Source organism: Caretta caretta, chromosome 1 (assembly GCF_965140235.1).
Source record: "Caretta caretta isolate rCarCar2 chromosome 1, rCarCar1.hap1, whole genome shotgun sequence".
Taxonomy (NCBI): Eukaryota; Metazoa; Chordata; order Testudines; family Cheloniidae; genus Caretta; species Caretta caretta.
This window is the reverse complement of record NC_134206.1, coordinates 11,800,330-11,822,079: the sequence shown is the minus strand read 5'-3', so window position 1 is coordinate 11,822,079 and position 21,750 is coordinate 11,800,330. Positions and strand designations below refer to the sequence as shown.

Sequence of the window (21,750 nt, the reverse complement as noted above, 5' to 3'; positions counted from 1 at the left end):
AAGGGCTTCTAGTGCTCCTTTGATTTGATTCATAGCCTCCTGTACCTCTTCTGAGGTTTTCCCACCTATTAAGATGTCATCAATGTATTGCACAGTTTGTACATTGGGTGGCAGTATAAGGTCATCTAGGACCTTTGCCAGTGCCCCATGGCAAATAGTGGGTGAGTGTTTAAACCCTTGTGGCATTCGGGTAAAAGTGTATTGTACACCTTTCCAAGTAAAAGCAAATCTTTCCTGGTCAGCTGGTTGCAAAGGGACCATGAAGACCATGTCCTTTACATCTAATACTGCTAGCCAGGGTTTATCCCAGGTTTGTATGGTGTTTACAATATCTGTTATGCTAGGGACTGCTGCAGTTAATGGTCCAGTGTTACTGTTTAGCTTCCTATAGTCTATAGTGAGTCTCCATTTGCCATTTGGTTTCTTGACGGGCCACACAGGAGAATTAAAGCGAGAGTGGGTACGAATTAAAATTCCTCGCTGTTCCAAATCTTTGATCAGGTCAGTAACAGGGCTTATGGCCTCAGCTGGGACATTATATGGCTTTATGCTTGTTACTGTTGAGGGCGGGAGAGCAGGCGCGCTGCTAAGTAAGTTTACAGAATAGTGGGGAGGGCTTTCCTCTTCCAGGTGGGTGGCATGAGGAACAGAACTGACTCCAAAAGCCCATCTTTCCCCATTAATCCTTCCCTTCTTTCTTCTTAAAACGTCCATGCCCAGTATGTTGGCATTGCCCAAAATCACCTCATATTTTCGGGGCTGATGGTGGGGTTGCAATGGGATATCCAGTTTTATTTAACTAATGGGTAAGTTATGGGACTGCCATTTACCCCTGTAACAAGTACCTGCTTTCCGCCAGTAGGTGGCGAGCCCTGAAAACTTTCTCCCTTAATCATGGACCTTTGAGCCCCTGTGTCCATTAAGAAAGGAATAATGTGTTTGTCATTTACAGTTACATGTATCCGGGGGTCTTTTGCTGTTGTTTTCTCCTCTTTGGATTTAAGCTGGTTTATTAGGAGAGGAGATTGACCCCCGCAAGCTAGTTTCCCTGCTCTGATAACTCTTGCAGTTGCTGCAGCAATGGAGTATACAGGGTGTCTGCAGGTGGGGAAAGAGGATAGAGCTGCAGAGGTGCACTGGGAGTAGCATTAGTTGTCTCCCAGTCAGCTCTTTTAAAGGTGGTGAATAATTTTAGCCGCTCTGTGGGCAGTCCATTTATCACATCTCTGGGATAACCTAAAGCCAGACATTGTCTCCACAACTTGGCTCTAAGCTCCTTTTCCTCCTGGGTTGGCTCTCACTTGTTTTTATGTCCTTTAGATGGTGCCCCCTTGTTTCCCTGAAGGGAACGCATCTTAGCTTTGCCTGTCAGTGCTCTGATGTCTCCGAATTCTCTAAAGTATGACACCAGAAGGTTTAGCAGTGCCCGAAAGGTACTGTTATGTGCTGCAGCTTCTGATCTAAGGGACAGTGCCATAGCCCTGTGGTTACTCGGAACTCCCTTAAGCAGGGGTCTGAGATCATCTACATCTACCTGACCCTCCCATGGACTTTCATAGGCTAACTCTTGAGGGTTTTGGCCAAGCATGCTAATGACAGCCACAGTTAATAGAGCTGTTTTTACCTCATCTATGTTGGTCCAGTGCATTACTGTGGGTTCATCTCGGTCTGCTGGGTAAATTCCTCTTGCCCATTGACAAGCCAGAGACCAAAGTGTTTTAGGGGTGTTCCCCTCTGAATGTTCCAGGAATATTCCTGCACCTAAGTTAAGGCGCTCAGTTTCTTGGGCTGTCAGGCGTATATATCCATCCCCAGTGTCCCAGAGGCGGACCAGCCACTCTATTATACCTTCCTCAGGCTTTTTAGCAAAATCTCCCTGGATTGTTTTTAACTCCATGGGAGTATATTGGCGGGTGGTAATTTTGGTAAAGTGTGTTGGAGCTTTACTCCCTTTTCCCTTTTTACCTCCCTTCTTTGTTTTTGAAGAGGTGGATGGATAATTGTCATCCCCTTCTTCATCCAGCTCTGCCCCACTCAAATTTTCCTCATGTTCTTCTGATTTGTGATGTGTGATAGCTGGTCTTAATTTTACAGAGGGACCTTCCTCCTCAGAGGAGGGGGACTCATCTGTTGAATCCCAAATGTCTCCATCCCATTCCTCAGGGTCTAGCCAGAGAGCAGTCTCAACTTTAGCCCGGTTGATACTGCGTGTTTTAGTCTCCAGCTTTTCCCTTCGTTCTATCCCTTCTTTCTCAATTAAGGGAAGTAATCTTTTCTGAAGATGTTCCATATCCCTATTCAGTGTTCTTACTCTGGTATCTAAATTCTGGCATTCCTTGCGCAGTGTGTCCCTTTCCTGTTGTAGCCTATTAAATTCTATTGCCAGACTATGATAATCCTTACAGGCAGCTTGCCAAATGTTAGTAAGCAGCCATATACAAGCACCTTTTCCTTTCCCTTTCTTCATCTTGCAGGCAGTTCTCCAGTTACAGAAATGCTGCCAGATCTCTGCTGGTTTTCCCCAATATTTCTCCAGCAGTTCTTTGCTCCACAGAGGATTTCCCCATCCCTCTTGGGTCAAACTTTTCTCTAGCTCAGGGAATTCTGTGGTGTTTATCATGACTGGTTTCATTGTGTTACTGTACTGCAGCCTATATCACAATCCTGTTCGTGACGCCAATTTCTGTTAGCCGACGGCCAAGGATGTTTGGTGAGGTGCCAGCTATGCCCATTTATACCATCCGTGACTTTAACCGCTAGGACGCACTGTCCCTTCGCGGTGGGCAGCCTGGGCTAGGCTGACGGATGCCCCAAGGTCCTAACCACCCGTGACTTTAACTGCTAGAGCTCAGAGCTCCTTCGCAGCGGGCAGTCAATACTGACTGACAGGTGCCCCAATGGCAGCACTAAGAGCCTCTCCACACCCGTGACTTTAACTGCTAGAGCTCAGAGCTCCTTCGCAGTGGGCAGCCAGGATTGACTGACAGGTGCCCCAAGAGTTTGCCCCGTGGAGGCGGCACAACTCAACGCTAGGCTCTTAGTACTCTCACCTAATGGCCAGGCTTTAGAGCCAAAACGGCTGAGGTTCTTTAATTGTGTTGGCTGCTTTACAGTAAACCAGAGAAAACAAGTCAGGCTTATGCATAAATGGTTACCAAAATTTATTAAGCTAGATTCTAATCATGTGGTTACAAAATTGCTAGTGCCTACTTATTTAAATGTAGAGATGTTACACACACAAACAAGTTACAAAACTGAAGCCACAATCCCAAAGAAAGAAAACAAAGTATAGAGCTCTGTTTCAAAATATGTGTACACTAAAGGTAGGAGATCAGGTGTGGGAAAGAGGATAGAGCTTACCCTTCTTACCCTCCTTGCATCTCTCGATTCCAGCGGTGCCAAGCCAGGATCGGTCACTCAATTCCGCGGAAAGACGAATAAGGGACAAGGCTTAGGGACCCTCTTAGCTGCAGAAGCCTTGGGAGGCTGTCACTTATCTGACCAGCAGATAGATAGTGAAAAGCACTCAAAAATCATGGTGCTGTAGGTCCCCTACTTATACCTCTGTACTCCTTTATTCTCTTTCTCCTTTCTTATGCCAAATTGAGGCTGGTCTGTCTGGGTGACGCCAGCTTTCGCAAGAGTAGTTTACACTTGCAAGGGAGAGAAACAGTAAGTTTCGACTACTGGACATTTCTTTTATCAGGGTAAATATTTTCCCACCTAGGATGTTGGTGTGTGTGCATCACGCTATTTAGTAGGGGCTAAGAGCCATGTCTGTCACAGGGCCTCTGCCTGCTGTGAGCTTAATCGTTGTATCTGCTCCCAGAGGCACATTGTAGCAGCACACCTGTGCTTTTCACAGCTTCAAAGGCTGTGCTGGAATATATGTTAAGTGCCCTGTTCCGGCTTCCTCCTGTGTTTCCAGCAATGCTGGTCTGGGGGGGGGGGGGGGGGGGGCTGGCTGTCTGGCTACAGATGGGGAGTAAGGTAGAGCGCTCTGGGAGGCTTTATTGTGGTATAACGTGCAACTGTAGCCAAAACCTTAGATGGAAAGCCGGGGTATTCTCTGGAAGATCCCTTTATTCTGTCCCACCCCCTTTTATATCTTTGGCACAAGGCAAGAATCCTTTGTCTTTCTCTGGGTTCCCACCCCTCCTTCTAAATGAAAAAGCACCAGGTTTAAGATGGATTCCAGTATCATTTTTATAGTGGGGACGCTGCACCCCCCCTTACCCATGTCCGCTCTCCCTGCCACCCCTTAGAGCTGAGGCTGGGAGCAGGGCCGTGGCTCTAGGAGCGGGAACATGGACATGGTAAGGGGACTGAAGCTGGGGCCACAGCTGGGGGTGGGGGCAGAGCCCCAGGCTCAGGGCCAGGAGAGGACCCCGCATGTGGAGCCGGGAGCAGAGCCCTGAGGCTGACAGCCGGGACCCTGGGCACAGGGCCAGAAGCCAGGACTCTGGGTGCAGGGCCAGCAGCCAGGACCCCAGGTGCGGGGCCAGAAGCAGAGCCCCACATAAAACCTGGGGTTGCTGCAGCACCCCCCAGACCCCTAGTTCCTGTGCCTATGAGTTGATGTGATTCTAACCAGCTGGGGGCAGTGGTGGACATTAAGAATTTTGATTGGAAGGGCATAAGAATTTTAGCACAGGGCTATGGCACATCAACTCTGACAAAACAGTTGTCATAACTCCACAGAAATTATTACACTCATTCCACGGGCCATAGTTTGCCCACCCATGCCCTAGGAAGTCTCAGGCCCTGAACCAGAGACACCCAAAAGAAGAGGCTGCTTTTGGAAGCCCAGGCCTCATGAGGGTGGGGATCTTCGGGAGGGGTTGCCTCACTTACTCCCCTGGAGGACACTGCTAGTCAGATTTTAGCTTTGGTTCGGGCTCCTGCTCCAAGGAGGGGCAGGAGCCTCTGCTCTTCTGGAGATCATCAAAGCAGAAGAACTGGAGGGCGATCTCCTCACACGCATAACTCACCCCGCACTCAAACAAGCAGCCAAACAAGAGCAGCGCTGGTGCCTACTGTAACATGGCCAGGTCCAAGTAACTACACAGTCCTTTGTACAGGAGCCAGGGGTGTCCCCACTTGGCCTCATTCAATGGGGAGCGGTTGAGGTAGATGCTCAGGTTGACCTGCTTGCGTTTATCCATTGGGTGGGAGTAAAGCAGCCATGACGTGGTGCTTCTGTGGAGGGCGGAGGCGGCATTCCCACTGTTCAACAGGCAAGTCATCTCGTGGGCTGGGGCGTCTGGCTCTTCCACGTCATCTGCGTCCAGAAGCCCCATTGTCGGCGGGAAGCTCACCATGCTGCCCTGGCAGCCGTGAGGCGGCTCGCACAGCTTCTTGCATGAGGAGGGGCTCTCGAATGTCAGCCCCTGGTCTGTGCTGAGCGCAGCCGCCCAGCATCGGCACGGGGTGCGGGCGTTGCAGTACAGGACGGGGTCACAGGCCTGGCCTGCCACCTCGGCCACCTGGCACTCCAACGTCTTCATGCCCTTAATCAGCTCGCCCTTGTGCCAGAACTGCCCGCCATCATCACGATAAAAGACCAAGGACCGGGGCTGGGTCCAGCAGGGCAGCAGCAGGTGGCAGCAGCGAGCGGTAATGTGGTAGACGTAAGCCAGGATCACCAGCCGCCCGGAGTGGAGCTGCACCCCGTGCCCCGGCCCCACCGCAAACGTGGCCCAGTCCTTCAAGTCTTCCCCAATCACCTGCTCCGTCAGGTCCGTTACCGAGCTCCAGGTCTGGCCGGCGTCTCCGCTGCAGACGTAGCACAGCCGGGCGGCGTTCTGCCCAGTGCGGATCTGCCGTTGCTCTTGTTGTACCAATAAAATAAAAACCAGCAGGATCTTATTAAAGGGAAAAAGGCAAAATACCACATTTATTGTGAATACAGAAAGAATCATAGTAAGCAGTTAGTTATAGTTATAACATTCCATTCAATCTCATATTTAGTCACACATTCATTCATACAAACATACACACACACAGGTTCTGCAAGGTTGTTATCATAGTTACCAGCCTTAGAGTTGCTCATGCCAAGCCACTGGCCAGGTGGCCTGGACATGAGGAGGGAGCAGGGCCTTGTCAGATGCTCATCTGACGCTCCTGGAAGTTGGTTTGCAGAATCAGACCCCAAAGTTCTCACTTTTTAGAGTCTATTTTTATAGGAATTTCTTCCTATGCCAGTCTATGGGAATTGCTTCATCATGCTGTTGCTGAATCAATCAGCAGATAGCACATTCCTGACGGCTCCAAGATGTTATCTTGTTCTTTGGTTCTCCCATCCTTGAGGCTGTTGGGTGGATTCCAGTCTGCCCTCCGGGGGGGTCCTCTGGTTATTTCCACTTGATGCCTTCTTCAGCCAATGGACACTGGATTCTTAGGCTGGCACCTCCCTGATCATTCAGTTATTATCCACACCAAGCATCCATCCACATACATCCTCTATCTCTATTTTAATCACAATTGTTAATACAACAAAAGGGCAGGGAGTCTCTGGATGCTGTTTCTGTTGTTAGAGTATTGCTTTGAGTCTCTCTCTGTGAATTGCTTTGAGAACAGACTCTGTCTTAGAATGTACTAACACAATTAGCAGCTTGCAAGTTTCACACATAGAGGGAGAGAAACAGTACCAAAAACCAAGAGAGCTCTTAATTAGTAATACCCTGGAATTTAAACTATGGGGAATCAAACTCATTTGTGATTTTAATACAGAACTTCTTTAATATGATCCAACACTCTGAGATGCGCTGCCTCACGCAGATGAAGAACAGGAAGACAGTCTGACTCTTCTGCTCGTACACCGGGCAGGGGTTCATTGGGCGGTGAGCCGGTAACACTGCGCTCGTCAAGGGCTCCGTGGGCCCCCACTGCAGCGGGAGAGAGGGGGCAAGAACAGGTAGGTCAGAGGGGTAAGCAAGTGGGGCCCACTCCTCAGTATATCAGGATGACCATTCTGTACTGCCGCCTCAGGACTGGATGGGCCATGGAGCTCACACTTCGCCCCACCGCCACGGGGAGCTGATGAGTCCTCAGCACTTCTGAAAACCAAGCAGGTGCCAAAAAGGGGCTCTCAGAGCCTCATTTTAGGCTGTTGGTTCTGCCTTCCCCTAAGGGAGCAGGGGCTGGGCTGCAGCAGCTCCCCTGAGGGCTGCACTGGCTTCTGCTCTAGTGGCTTGGCTCTGCTTTTCCTCCCTGTGTGGATCCAGGCCTGCAATTAGAGACAAGACACATGCCAATCATTCAGTCACTCCGTGGGACAGGAACTGTTGCAATCCCAGCCAGTTCCCAGGTCTGGCCTCCCTCTCCTGAGCTCCTCTCTTGGACATTTACACTGCATTAGGAATGAGCCTCCCAGCCCAGGTCAGCAGTAGGGTTGCCAGGTGTCTTCCCCCGTCATATTCCTTAGTGGTGCGATCCTGCAAGGTGCTGAGCAGCATCAACTCCCTCCTCACTTCAAAAGGCAGGTAAAGGCCCCCGGCACCTCATCGGAGCGCTCTGCCCCTCACAGAATCTAGCCCTGCCCAGTTGCAGCCGATGAAGTGAGCTGTAGCTCATGAAAGCTTATGCTCAAATAAATTGGTTAGTCTCTAAGGTGCCACAGGTACTCCTTTTCTTTTTGTGAATACAGACTAACACGGCTGTTACTCGAAACCTGCCAGTATCATTAGTTACTGGGGGGGTGAATAGCCTGGAGAGGGAACGGCAGCACCGCGGGTGTACGGGGAGACTTTGGCAAACCAATGAAGTGCCTGAAACCACTATGGCTTATTGCTAAAAGCAGCGAAGTCAGCAGGCTGTAAATTGGCCATTCAGCACTCTCAGTTTGACGAAGGCAGGGGGTGGGGGAGTTTTGGGTGCCACAGAAAGGGCAGCTTGACCCCGTCCTTCCTGATAAGAATTGTGTTGAAGTGGCTGATACATGCATTTTTGAAGAGCAGGATATGCCCCAGGAATGTCTATTGGGGCCTCAAGGCTGCAAACTCTGGAAAAACCCACACCTGGTTAATCGATAATCAGAAGAAACCTCTTGCTTGACTATTGAAACTGCTTACTTAACAAGTTTTCTTTAAGGGACATGTCATTCTATTACTAATGTAGAAATAAGGGGGAAAAGTTTGAGGTAGTTGGACTTTTCTTTGGACTCTCCCTCTGGATACATCTTGCAGTCCCCACTGGCAGACGGAAGATATGGCCACCGGAAGCCTGCCGCTGTGCCACTCGAGAGCCACACTCAGCTTTGGTAATTATCAAGGGTTGGGGGTGTTTTACTAACCTTTTGCGGACGTGTGTTAGTGCTTGAGACTAAATAAAGTTTGGCTTTAAGTGAAAGCACTCTTGTGTTGTCCTCTTTGTGCCAGCCATCTATTGGTCGGACGGCCGTGTCTCCCCTGATTTGTTTCCTGACACCACCTCGCACAGAGTAAAAGTTACCAAGAGCTATGGATTGAAAGAACCCCGGGTAACAGAATTTGGAGGACCCAGCAAGGATGTGGTAGAGAGGAAGGAGACGGATGGTACAAACAGTTTGTAGTTTGTCCATTGCAACAGGAGGTAAAAGACGGGGGGTGGGGTCGCTCCCTACAAGTTCCCGTGTCGCAGTTCGCGAGTTAATTTACAGATACATTCCGTTACTGGGACTCAGAACTCAGGCTGATTGCCTGTTCGAGTTGAGAAATTATGTCCAGAGACAGGGAAACAACTGGAAAGAATGAACAGTTGAACATTATGTTGGGAAACAGCTTGACAGATTTTGTACAAGAGTATGGGGGTAATGAACCCTGGAAGCCTGGTGCCTTCACTGGCCCCGGAGCCTTCCTGCAGCTCCACAAGCAATGGGATATCTGGGTTAATGCAGGAAGGTGGCGAGGTCCGAATGGTAGGGCAAAGAAAAGGGCTGCTTTGCTGGGGTTGTGGATGGTTGCGACAACACTGGATCAGGAGATAGATTGGTTAAAAGACCAGGTGCAGGAACTGGAAAGAATCAGAGCGGAAAAGGAAGGTGAAGTAATTAATCTGAAGGCAGAATCTGATGCTCTCAGAGCTATGTCTCTGACGCAAGCAGCACAGATTGTAGGAACGCAGAAGCAGGTATGTGACCGTCCACCTTGCACAGAGTAAAAGTTACCAAGAGCTTTGGGTTGAAAGAACCCCGGGTAACATGGGAAGCGCTAATGCTGAGACACCTCGGGCTGAGAGCGGCAGCAAGCAAGGGGGGGGTCTTCAGGGAAACAACGCACAAGGAATTACCTCGACCGAAGTCCCTGTCTTCTGACTTCGTCTCAGCACCAGGTACTCAGCGTCCTCGTCCCTGGCAGAGGAGCGCTTCTCCGTGAACGCCAAGAGCGTGTCTGTGAGGATATACAGCAGTGCGGGGACCCGACAGGTGACCTCACTCTGCGGATCCTGGTGGAAGAGAGTCACCTTCCCAGAACTCATCGAAGCCTTGATCATGATGTCTCGACGTACCAGACACCTCAGCTGGGAGAGAAAAGGCATCAAGGGGGTTAAACCAATGCTAGCTCTGGAGCTTCTCTCAGCTGCAGAGCTGCACCCACCTGCTCAGACAGGAAACATTATTGGGCTCCTCAGACAGAACAAGCAATAAGCCTGAGCCACAGAGGTAGGAGTGCATTAATGGCCTGCTGCAGAGCTCAGCCATACATGGTTACAGCCCACCTCCAGCTATGCACAACTGTATTTCATTTTCCTTTTGCTGCTATTTCTTTGGCTCCCAACTCCCCAAAATGGACTTTGTTTCCTCCATGCTCTGACGCCGCCCAGAGTTTCCCTCACACTTCAAAGGGAGATGGGGCAGTTTAAGCCCCACCTTGAGGTTTTGTAGATAACGTCGGGAGAAATGTGATCACAACATTTTTAATTAAAGTGTCAATGAAAAACTTTGGCCTGTCTTTCAAACCATGCCACAAACAACAGCTCGGAGGGAGGGAGGACAGAGCCAGGAAGTGAAAGAAACAGAAAGAGAAACCCCAAGGGATCAACCTAGATTAGAAAAGGGACATTTCACCTTAGTTAAAAAAAGAACAAACGCTGGCCACAGCGAAATGTGGACGAAGGCAGGATGGCCCTGTGGTTAAGCCACAAGTCAGGAGATCTGGCTTCTTTCCCCATCCCTGCCATAGACTCACTGCATCAGGCAACCAGCTCAGAGATCAGTGCTGCAAGGGTGCAAGCTTAGCTCCTACTGATTTCAATGAGAGCAGGATCCAGTTCTGATCAGTGAGGGGGGGCTAGGACACTGAGTTAGGGCCAAATTCTGCTCAATTATGCCAAAGTAATTTCTGGCTCTGGGTTTACATGAGCGTGACAGAGATCAGAACCCGGCCCCCACTGCCTCCAAGTGACAAACAGGGGCCTTCCTCCAAGCCCAGACTTTCCCAGCACCAGCCCAGTGCAGTAATTTACGGTCAGCAGGTGCCTGCCCCGCTGGAGGTGATCTCTGCAGTGCTGTCTCCAATTCAGACCGGCTCTGGAGTCTCCCTCCTGGCCTGTCTTTCTGCTCTTTCCAACGGCGAAGGGGGCAAACTAGACCAAGGAGCCTAGAAACAGCAAGATAAGTGAAAGTAGAAGCTCTAACCCTGGCAGGGATTCAAGCCCTACTGAGCCGAGCTCAGCCCGTCCCCACGCGACTGGTCTGTCCCTCCCCTCCCACAGACACTGCTTGGCCCAAGATTACTGCTAAAGAGACGTGCTACAGTGCCCCAACCCCAAAAAAGGCCTCCACACTGTCCCCAGTCATGGCGAGTCCCCCCAACAGACCTGGCCCCCGCGAGCCCTCATTGCACTGAGTCCCCCCCACCCCAAATTGCACCGATTCGGACTTGGAGACAGGGTCCAAATATTCGCAGCCGCGCCGGCATGGAACATACCTGACGTCGGTGCAGGGCCATGGCCTGCGCAGTGTCACGGGCCAGCACAGTGGCCATTTTGGACCCCATGGGCATACCACTAGGCCCAGGGTGCCCAGTCCAAGGCCTCATGCTTAGTGGCGTCCGAGCCTAGGGTGCTGAAGGCAGCAGCCAGGCGCCCCACCCCTAAGGGTGCAGAGGATTCGGCGGTTGCACCACCTCCTCTGGAACCCAGCCCAGTTCCTGAGCCAGACCCTGGAGTGGCTGGCATGGAGCTAGAGGTGGGGCAGGAGGTCCCCGAGGACAAAGTGGGTCTGGCGGACCCAGTTCCTCCACCCTCTTTGTCCTTGGGGACCTCCTGCCCCACCTCTAGCTCCGTGCCAGCCACCTCTAGCTCCGGGCCAGCCACTCCAGGGTCTGGCTCAGGAACTGGGGTGGGTTCCAGATGAGGCGGTGGCAGGCACCTCCGTCTTGGGAACGCCCCCTATAGATAGCCGTGCCCACCAGGAACTCCTGCGCAGGGTGGCACGGAATATGAACCTGCAGGCTGAGGAGGTGATAGAGCTGAAGGACCCTATGGTGGACATCCTGGCATCAGAAGGACCATCTAGGGTCCCTCTACCCCTCATAAAAACTATACAAGCCAGTGCAAAGACCATTTGGAAGACCCCAGCCTCCATCCCTCCCACCGCTAAGGGTGTGGAGAGGAAGTACTTCGTGCCCTCCAAGGGGTTTGACTACCTGTTCACACACCCACAGCCTTGCTCGTTGGTAGTGTTGGCAGTAAAGGAGAGGGAGAGGAGAGGCAGGGTCAGCAAGCCCCAGCGCCTAAATCTAACGACGCCAAGTGCCTGGATTTATTCGAACACAAAGTTTACTCCATGGGAGGTTTGCAACTCAGGATTGCCAACCAACAGGCAATCCTGAGCAGGTACCTTTAACTCCTAGAACTCAATGCTGAAGTTTAGGGAGCTGGTACCAGCAGAGTCCAGGGAGGAGTTTGGGGCAGTTGTCGAGGAGGGCAATGTTAGGTCAAGGAATAAAATATGGAAAGGCTGCAGGGAACTCCCCAACAAAAATATAGGCCCACAGTCCTTTACTGCGAGCTCCAGTATCTATCACCTGTTGGTAGCCAAGCTAGTCCTCCTTAGGTAACCTCCCTTCCCCTTCCTCTGCTGGAATGAGGCAAGTGGAATCAGGTGTATATAAACCAAACACATTGTGTTTATTTTGGGGAAACTGAGGAACATAAATGGGAACGGGAAAAATGCATAAAACAATAACAGAAACTTATTCTATTGGTACAGTAACTCAGAACATCTGTGGCCTGAAGCCAAGACCCAAACTAGACACCCGTGGAGTACAAAAGGTAAGTAAACATACAATGTCACCCTTCTGATGGTTGCTCAGGACTTCGATCCTTTGGCTTGTACAGAGCCTCAGGAGAGGAACTCTGAGGAGATCCCTTGATGACTCGTCCTTCTCACTGGCTCCAGATGACACGGCGGCAGGCTCACGAGATGACAGCTGGGTGTTCACAGGCGAATGACAACGGTGGACGTTAACTGCTGCAGATGGTAAGTAATAGCTGGAGATGGCACTTGTCCAGAGTTTTGATCACCTGTGGAAGCAAACCTGCGTGCACCTGCCACTCGGATGGGCAGCTCCGAACTGAGGTAACTGCCGCTCTTATATAGACTATATAGCACAAAATCCCTTAGGGCAGGGGTCTCAAACTCAATTTACTTTACGGCCAGTGCCAGTCCTCAAATCCTTCCAGCGGGCCAATAATGTCACTCATGTCACCCAGAACCTGCTCCCCAAAACTCTGCCCCCCAAAAAACTCCACTCCCCACCTGCCTAAGGCTCTGGGAGGGAGTTTGGGTAGGGGAGGAGGTCTGGGGTAGGGGATTGGGGTGCAGGCTCTGGGAGGGAGTTTGGGTGCAGAAGGAGTGAGAGGTTGGGCTCTGGGAGGGAGTTTGGGTGGGGGAGAGAGTCTGGGGTCCAGGCTCTGGGATGGAGTTTGGGTGCTGGGTGCAGGCTCTGGGCTGGGGCGTGCTGGAGGAGAGGGTGGGGTTGCAGACTCTGGGAGGGAGTTTGGGGGCTGGGGTGTGTGGGGAGGGGGTACAGGCTCTGGGAGGGAGTTTGGGGGCAGGAGGGGGTGTGTGGGAAGGGGGTGCAGGCTCTGGGAGGGAGTTTGGGGGCTGGGGTGTGTGGGGAGGGTGTGAAGGCTCTGGGAGGGAGTTTGGGGGCAGGAGGGGGTATGTGTGGAGGGGAGGGGGGTCCAGGCTCTGGGAGGGGGTTCAGGGGGTGCGGCGCTTACCTGGGGCTCCAAGGTGGGGCGGGCCGGGGGGCCTCTGTGCACTGCTGCCCCCAGGCACCGACCCCGCAGCTTCCCATGGGCCGCAGGGGCACTTGGGGTGGGGGCAGCGCACGGAGGCACAGCCCCACCCCACCGCGGGGCCGCAGGAAGGGGCCAGCAGACACGTGGAGCGAGCTGGCAGACGCCACTCAGCTCCGCTGCGCTGCCGGGACCCCGGGCCATTGTAAATCACCTGGGGTGTGTGTGGGGGGAGCACCCGGGGGTGGCAGGTGAGGCCAAGGGAGAGACCCGGCCCCAAAACTCCTGGAGTCCTGCGGGCCACACGGGGGAGGTTCGTGGGCCGCAGATGGCCCGTGGCCACGAGTTTGAGACCCCTGCATTGGGAAACCCCATAGAATCCACGGGAAAATCCAGTTAAAACTGGAACTTGTTTACTACTTGGGCCACTGCTGACCGTTGGAAAGGGCGGGAAAACACTCCAACTGCACAACCCTCCTGATCACATGACCAAGTCCTCCATTTTAGATAACAAAATGGGTTTCATACAAACATCATAAATCATAATACCAATAACCTTACAAACACAGCTTTAGGAATTTGCCCTAACAGCAAGGCAGTGCCATGGACCTCTTTACAGGCCACACTGGATGCTGCGGACTCAGCAGCCTGCACCTTGTCCTCAGGGATAGCTATGCGGCGTACTTCCTGGCTGCAGGCCTCGGGGCTCTCGCCCAAGGTTCAGCAAACTATGCAAGACCTACCCTTTGCCGGGGTGGGTCTGTTTGCCGAGCAGACTGACTCCAGACGGCATAGACTCCAGGGTGACAATGAAATCTTTGGCTATGCACACACCCCGGCAACCCAACAAAAGCCCTTTAAGCCCCAACCGCCGCAACAGCACCCGTATCCTCCTCGGCCGAGGCAGGAATTCTACAGGTGCAAGGGTAGGAATGGCAGGTGTAAGCCTTCTCATCCCCCATCTGACAGGTCCAGGGTACGACTAAGCCTTCCTTGGGCTCAAAATAGATATTTCGAAGGTGCACATGAGGACGGAGCACCTGTGTCAACACGGGATCCTTCCCCGTGGTTTTTGAACCATCTATCCCACTTCTACCATGCGTAGTCCCAAATAACATCAGACTGCTGTGTTCTTCGCACGGTGGAAATGGGATGTTCTCTCCAATTCGGCTCCTACCGTCCCTGCCACCCCCCTTCGCCAACCCTCTTCAGGGACTCTTCTCATGAACAACTCCTTATCCAGGAGGTGCAGGCGCCCCTTGCCATAGGAGCAGTGGAGGAGGTTCCTCAGGAGCTAAGGGGCAAGGGATTCTATTCCCGATACTTCCTAATCCGCAAAGCCAGTGGGGCGGGTGGGGGGCGGTGTCTCAGACCCATTCTAGACCTGCGAGGATTCAACAAGTTCATGGCAAAGTTGAAGTTCCACATGGTCTCCCTCAATACAATTATCCCTTCCCTGAATCCGGGAGATGAGTTCGCTGCCCTCGACATGAAAGACACGTACTTTCAGATAGCGATTCGCCCTGCTCACAGACGCTTCTTGAGGTTCGTGATCTACCGAAAACATTATCAGTTCATGGCTCTTCCCTGCGGCCTGTTGACAGCCCCATGAGTGTTCGCCAAGTGCATGTCAGTGGTAGCAGCCTTCCTCCGAAGGAGGCAGGTGCAGGTATACCCTTACCTAGATGACTGGCTACTCAGGGGGTGCACCAGGGAGCAGGTGGAGTCACAGGTCAGTCTGGTCACATCCATGTTTGAGAGACTCGGTCTCCTCCTCAACGTGAACATGTCAACCTTGTCACCGACCCACAGAATAGCATTTATCAGGGCAGTGTTGGACTCGGTCCAGGCAAGAGCATGTCTGCCTGAGTCCCAATTCCAAGCCATGTCATGCGTGATTCGATGCATGAGCGAGTACCCGACTATAACAGCGAGGAATTGCCTCAGTCTCCTTGGTCACATGGCCACCTGCACGTACGTGGTCCGGCATGCTAGGCTGGGGCTCAGGCATCTACAGACATGACTTGCTTCGACATGCTGCCTGGGGTGCAACAGCCTGGGCTTAGTGGTCACGGTACCACAGAAGGACCTAGAGTCACTCCAGTGGTGGCTCAATGCTCCGATGGTCTGCGGGGGAGTCCCCTTCAGCAGCCCTCAACTCTCCTTGTCTCTGGTGACGGACGCGTCAGCTCTAGGTTGGGGCTCACATCTGGGAGATCTCCGAATGCAGGACCTGTGGTCACAGGACAAGCTCTCTCTCCATATCAATATCAAGGAGCTGAGAGCTGTGCATCTCGCATGCCACGCCTTTCAGCCTCAACTGCAAGGCCAGTATGTGGCAGTCACGACGGACAACACCACTGCAATGTTTTACATCAACAAGCAGGGTGGAACGCGGTCCTTGTCCCTCTGTCAGGAGGCCCTCAGACTGTGGGAATTCTGTATAGTCCACTCCATTCACCTGGAAGCATCATATCTGCCAGGAGTCCAGAACGTACTGGCGGACCATCTCAGCAGGTCCTTTCACAGCCACAAGTGGTCCATCTGGCCGGACGTCATTCACTCCATTTTCCAGAGGTGGGGGTTTCCTGTTCGCCGCTTGGAGCAACAGGAAGTGTCCAACATTCTTCTCCTTCCAGAAAAGCAGCCCGGGCTCAATCGCGGACACATTCCCGCTACCCTAGGGAGGCTGTCTCCTCTGTGCCTTTCCCCCGATCCCTCTCGTGCACAAGGTCCTGCTCAAGGTCTGCAGAGATGGGGCAGAAATAATTCTGGGGGTACCAGTATGGCCTTGACAACACTGGTACACCAAGCTTCTGGATCTGTCGGTTGATGCCATGGTCATGTTGCCGCTCCTCCCCGACGTTACCACTCAGGACCACGGTCAGCTTCATCGCCCAGACCTACGGCCCCTCCATCTCACGGCCTGGAAGCTTCATGGCTGAAACTCATGAACTTCTGTGCTCACAGCAGGTAAGGGAGGTCTTACTCAGCAGCAGAAAGCCCTCCAGGAGGGCCACATATCTGGCAAAGTGGAAGAGGTTCACTTGCTGGTGGGACCAGCGTCATACACCCCCACTTCAGGCACTGTTACCTCTTATTCTGGAGTACCTTCTGCACCTGAAACAGCAAAGCCTGGCAGTATCCATAAAGGTACACCGAGTGGCTATCTCAGCTTTCCACCCCAGAATCACTGGGTGCTCTGTCTTCACCAGCCCCATAGTGGGACAGTTCCTCAAGGGTCTGGAATGGCTACATCCTCAGATTAGACAGCCTGTCCCTGCATGGGACCTTAATTTGGTCCTCTCCAAGTTAATGGGGCCCCCATTCGAACCGCTGATGACTTGCTCCCTTCTCTACCTCTCATGGAAGGTATCCTTCCTAATTGCCATCACATCGGCAAGAAGAGTGTCTGAGTTAAAGGCTCTTACCTCCGACCCACCTCATACAGTTTTCCACAAAGACATGGTGCAGCTCAGACCTCACCCTGCTTTCCTGCCTAAGGTGGTCTCTCATTTCCATACCAGCCAAGACATATTCCTGTCTGTCTTTTATCCAAAGTCGAATGCCGGTAGCCGTGAGCAGGGGTTGCACTCCTTGGATGTTCAGCTAGCATTATCCTTCTATTTTGAATGCACTAAGCCATTCAGGAAATCAAACCGGTTGTTCATAGCGGTGGCTGACTGCATGAAAGAACTCCAGGTCTCATCTCAAAGAATATTGTCCTGGATCACGTCCTACATCTGCATGTGCTATGAGCTGGCCAAGACACCAGTCCCGGCAGTTACAACACACTCCATTAAGGGCACAGGCCTCATCGGTGGCATTCCTGGCCCAGGTCCCGAACCAAGAAATCTGCAGGGCAGTGAGTTGGTCCTCAGTGTATTTGTTCACCTCTCATTATGCCATCGTCCAGCAAGTCAGAGATGATGCAGCTTTCAACAGAGCGAATTCAATCCGGAATTCCATAACTCCACCCCACCACCTAGGTAAGGCTCGGGAGTCACCTAATTAGAATTGATATGAGCAATCACTCGAAGAAGAAAAACGGTTACTCACCTCTAATAACTTGTTCTTCGAGATGTGTTGCTCATGTCCATTCCAAACCCACCCGCCTTGCCCTCTGTTGGAGTAACCACAAGAAGGAACCAAGGAGGGGCCGGGTCATCAGGGTCATATATTGAGTGCCGTGGAGGCGCCACTCCAGGGGGCTCCGCAGCCAACTTGACGGGTGCTGCTAGGAGAAAAACTCTCCGACAGCTGTGCACACGGCGCACACACAGCTGATTGGAATGGATATGAGCAACACATCTTGAAGAACAACACTTACAAGAAGGTGAGTAACTGTTTTTCCCCTCTGTTCGGCACGGGTGAGGCCACATCTGGAGTACTGCGTCCAGTTTTGGGACTACAGAAAGGATGTGGAAAAATTGGAGAGAGTCCAGCGGAGGGCAACGAAAATGATTAGGGGGCTGGGGCACATGACTTACGAGGAGAGGCTGAGGGAACTGGGGTTATTTAGCGTGCAGAAGAGAAGAGTGAGGGGGGATTTGATAGCTGCTTTCAACTACCTGAAGGGGGGTTCCAAAGAGGCTGGAGCTCGGCTGTTCTCAGTGGTGGCAGATGACAGGACAAGGAGCAATGGTTTCAAGTTGCAGTGGGGGAGGTCTAGGTTGGATATTAGGAAACACTATTTCACTGGGAGGGTGGTGAAGCACTGGAATGGGTTCCCTAGGGAGATGGTGGACTCTCCATCCTTAGAGGTTTTTAAGTCCCAGCTTGACAAAGCCCTGGCTGGGATGATTTAGTTGATGTTGGTCCTGCTTTGAGCAGGGGGTTGGACTAGATGACCTCCTGAGGTCTCTTCCAACCCTAATCTTCTATGATTCCTTCTGTAACACAGCCCAGCTGTCCTCTGGCTGCTTTGGCTGCTTTTCACCGTTTTTAAAGAGGCTTGCATGAATTCAGGTTGCCAAGCCTCCAGGATTGGCCTGGAGTCTCCAGGAATTAAAGATTAATCTTTAATAAAAGATTATATCATGTGATGAAATCTCCAGGAATACATCCAACCAAAACTGGCAACCCTAATTCAGGGCCTGACTCTGGGTAGGAGCCCTGGTTTATCCACAGAACTAGGAATGGGCAGTGACAGTTCAGGGCTTCTCCTATTCACAACATGCCTAACCGAGGGCCAGAAGCTCATACAGAACCTGCCTCGATGGAAAGGTTATTAATCTGGATAAAACTAAGTCTCTGGCTCTTACCACCAAGCCATCTCCAGCCCCACATTACAAACAGCTCCCTATTAATCTGTCCAGATGGGACATCGAGCAGGTGGCAAGGGTCGAATACTTGGGCAGTGTTACAGCGCTGGAGGATGCTCAAAAGATGTGGGCGCTTGTATAGCAGCAGCAGTTGCCACATTGTGGGCATGACATCAGACTTGCCACGGAGCTGTGGATCGATGGAAACATGGTCATAGCAACTCTATTGCAGGGCAGTGAAACATGGGTGCTGAGGAAGGCTGAAGAACATTGGATTTGTGTTTTGGAGCCTTTCTCAGTTGCTCCATATTAAGTGGCAGGATAAGACCAGAAATGGGATGCCTGAAGCCGAACCCAGCAGCTGCCTCCCACCTGCACTGGTTCAGTTTTGGAGGCTGTCTCGGTACAGACATATTGTCATGAAAATCAGAAAATTCTACGTGCCTGTGCCCAGGAATGCCGCTACCCAGCCAGCCATCATGTGGGCACCAAAAGCTGCGATGGCACAATAAGATTGCCAGTGGGGCACATAAACTGAATATCCAGCCAGACCACCTTAAGGACCTATCTAAGAGGTTGGTCTGCAAGAAGACCATGTCCCTTTGGGATTTCATAGAATCATAGAAATGTAGGCCTGGAAGAGACCTCGAGAAGTTGTCAAGTCCAGTCACCTGTGCTATACAGGACCAAGTAAACCTAGACCATCCCTGACAGGTGTTTGTCCAACTGGTTTTTAAAAGCTTCCAATGATGGGGACTCCATGCCCTGCTTTGGAAGCCTATTCCAGAGCTCAACTATCCTTATAGATAGGAAGTTTTTCCTAACATCTCATTTAAAATCTTCCTTGCTGCAGATTAAGCCTGTTAAGTGTCCTACCTTCAGTGGACATGGAGAACAATTTGATCACTGTCCTTTTTATAAAAGCCCTCAAGTATTGGAAGACCGTTATTAGGTCCCCCTCAGTCTTCTTTTTTGAAGACTAAACATACCTTGTTTTTTCAACCTTTCGTCACAGATCAGGGTTTCTAAGGCTTTTAAAATTTTTTTGCTCTCCTCTGGACTCTTTCCAATTTGTCCACAGCCTTCCTAAATTGTGGTGCCCAGAACTGGACACAGTACTCCAGCTGGGGCCTCACCAATGTCAAGTAGAACAGGACAATTACCTCCTGTGTCTTACATACAACACTCCTGTTAAAACACCCCAGAATCAGATCAGCCTTTTTGCAGCTGCATCACATGGACAACTCATTTCAGTTTATGGTCTACTATAACCCCCACATCCTTTTCAGCAGTCCTGCCACCAAGACCGTTATTTCCAACTTTGTAGTTGGGCATTTGCTTTTTCCTTCCTAAGTGAAGTACTTTGCACTTTTCTTTATTGAATTGCAACTGGCTGAATTCAGACCAATTCTTCAATTTGTCAAAGACATTTTGAATTTAAATGTGCCCTCCAAAGTGCTTGCAACACCCTCCCAGCATGGTGTCATCTGAAAATTTTATAAGCACATTCTCTGTTCCATTCATGGGGGACAGGTAGAATAGGACAAGCCAAGCCACGGCCCTGCGCACCCTACACCCTCTCCTCCAAGCCGGCAGCAGCTTAGCTCCAGCCAGAGGCCAGCAGGTGACTGGGGCTGGCCGGTGACCCAGTTCTGGGGCCAGTGCGCAACCCAATGATAGGGTGGCAGCCGGGTGCTGGGGCCAGCGCTGAGGTCAGCTGGCGGCCCGGGGCTGCTCGGCTGGGGCTCCTTCGGATGTGGGGAGGGGGTGGGCCTCATTGGGTTTGGGGGGGCCCTTGGGGCTCCAGCAGGCAGTAGGGGGGACTTGGGCAGAAGGGACGGAGTTGCATAGCTAGCGTCCCCGAAGGGGGGGCTCACGTGCTGCCCATAAATCCATTATGCAAGACATTAATGAAAATATTGAATAGTACCGGATCCAGGACTGACCCCTGTGGGAACCCACTAGATACACCCTCCCAAACTGACAGCAAACCATTGATAACTACTCTTTGAGTAGTGTCCCTACCTTATAGTAATTTCCTCTAGACCACATTTCCCTACTTTGCTTACGAGAATATCATGCAGCACTGTGTCAAAAGCCTTACTAAACCAAGGTATATCACATCTATTGCTTCCTCCCATCCACTGGACAGTAACCCTGTCAAAGAAAGAAATTAGGCTGGTTTGGTCTGATCTGCTCTTGACAAATCCATGCTGGCTATTCACCCTGTTATCCTCCAGGTGCTTACAAACTGATTGTTTAGTAATTTGCTCCTGTATCTTTCCAGGAATTGAAGTTAGGCTGACTGTCTATAATTCCCCAGGGCCTTCTTGTTCCCCTTTTTAAAGTTAAGTACTATATTTGCCCTTCTCCAGTCTTCTAGGATCTCTCCTGTCTTCCAGGAATTCTCAAAGATAATTGCTAATGGCTCTCAGATTGCTTCCGCTAGTTTCTTAACTCTAGCATGAATTTTATCAGGCCGTGCCAACTTGAATACATCCAAGTTATCTAAATAGTCTTTAACCTGTTCTTTTCCTATTTTGACTTGCCTTCCTTTCCCCCTGGTTGTTAATATGAATTGTGCTGAGTATCTGGTCATCATTAATCTTTTTAGTGAAGACTGAAGCAAAATAGGCATTAAACACCTCAGCCTTCTTGATGTCATCAGTTATTAGCTGTCCTCCTCCCCTAAGTAGAAGACCTATCTATCTTTCTCCTAATGTATTTAAAGAACCTCTTCTTCTTGTCTTTTACATCCCTTGCTAGGTGTAACTCATTTTGTGCCTTAGCCTTTCTGTGCTGCTTTTTTGTACTCCTCCTTAGAAGTTTGGCCTCCCACCTTGTTGAGTTTCAGAGCCTGGGCTCCAGCCCGAGCGGGAATGTCTACACTGCTATTTTTAGACCTGCAGCTAAAGCCCCGTGACCCTGAGTCAGTTGACCTGGGCTTGGAGACTCAGAGCCCCAGGGTTTTCTCTGCAGTGTAGACATATGCTCATCAGCCTGCTACTTCCTTAGGTGATTGACAAGCCTAGGCGGCTGATGACCTGCAGAGAACAGTGTGGCACTGCCAGGCTAATGCTGGCTTGGCTGGAGCTATCACAATGATGGTAAACTGAGTCAGTGGTGGGTGAATTGCAACCATGCTAAGCCTGAATGGAGCAAGGTCACTGGGACCCAACAGCAGGAGGGGTAGGGGAAGAGCATTTGTCACTATGTGCTTGGTTTCCAGGGACCGCGCTTAGACAGGGAGCCCCATAAC

General features: G+C 51.4%; 2 long non-coding RNA genes and 1 pseudogene across 4 annotated transcripts in view; 2 read left to right on the top strand and 1 right to left on the bottom strand.

Moving 5' to 3' along the window:
* Positions 1-21,750, top strand: part of LOC125631792 (uncharacterized) — a 31,648-nt gene that overhangs the window by 6,283 nt on the left and 3,615 nt on the right. For all 3 annotated transcript variants that reach the window (XR_007355068.2, XR_012667257.1, XR_012667256.1), the window contains exons 2-3: positions 12,194-12,255; positions 12,383-12,463. This is a non-coding gene — a long non-coding RNA (uncharacterized LOC125631792). The remainder of the gene's footprint in view (positions 1-12,193; positions 12,256-12,382; positions 12,464-21,750) is intronic.
* LOC125631815 (sialidase-3-like) lies at positions 4,170-9,498 on the bottom strand (annotated as a pseudogene).
* Positions 6,345-9,898, top strand: LOC142071212 (uncharacterized). Its single transcript, XR_012667258.1, has 3 exons — positions 6,345-8,260; positions 8,379-8,534; positions 9,304-9,898. It is a non-coding gene; the product is annotated as an uncharacterized LOC142071212 (long non-coding RNA).